The sequence below is a fragment of the Meleagris gallopavo genome, unplaced genomic scaffold, assembly GCF_000146605.3.
Source record: "Meleagris gallopavo isolate NT-WF06-2002-E0010 breed Aviagen turkey brand Nicholas breeding stock unplaced genomic scaffold, Turkey_5.1 ChrUn_random_7180001980492, whole genome shotgun sequence".
NCBI classification, from domain to species: domain Eukaryota; kingdom Metazoa; phylum Chordata; class Aves; order Galliformes; family Phasianidae; genus Meleagris; species Meleagris gallopavo.
The window spans coordinates 1-504 of record NW_011239383.1 but is presented as its reverse complement, the minus strand read 5'-3'; the positions used below and the strand labels follow the sequence as shown (position 1 = coordinate 504).

The 504-nt window shown below is 61.5% G+C and overlaps 1 non-coding gene across 1 annotated transcript; it reads left to right on the top strand.

Annotated features, from left to right (window-relative positions):
* Nucleotides 1–346: 346 nt before the first annotated feature.
* Nucleotides 347–465, top strand: LOC116217835. The gene has a single exon (XR_004162547.1). It is a non-coding gene; the product is annotated as a 5S ribosomal RNA (ribosomal RNA).
* Nucleotides 466–504: the final 39 nt, after the last annotated feature.

Below are 504 nucleotides of genomic sequence, written 5' to 3'. Positions count from 1 at the left end.
TTTGAGTATGTTTGGAAGGGCGAGGAGGCGTGTGTGTGTTTGTGTGCGTGTGCGTGTGTGCGTGTGTGTGTGTGTGTGCGGGCGCGTGCGGTGCCGTGAAGAGGGCCGCTGCAGGGTTGCTAATGCCGTGGTGTCACGCTGACTTGGCTCGGGTGGGTGTTGTGGGATGTCGTAAGCCGTAGTCAGGGTGGATCCGGGATGTAGCGTTGGATGGTGAGGTGCGGGGAGTCGTGGATTCCGTTGGCTTGCGCCTTTGTTGGTGGCTGAGGCGGCACTTTTCCCGTTGTGTGGCGGGTGGTGTCAGTGGTGTGCAGGCGGGAAGAGGGCCGGAGCAGGAGCACGCAGCGTCTACGGCCATCCCACCCTGGCAACGCCCGATCTCGTCCGATCTCGGAAGCTAAGCAGGGTCGGGCCTGGTTAGTACTTGGATGGGAGACCTCCTGGGAATACCGGGTGCTGTAGGCTTTTGCTGACGGGCTTTTGATGTTGGATGGTGGCGGCCGT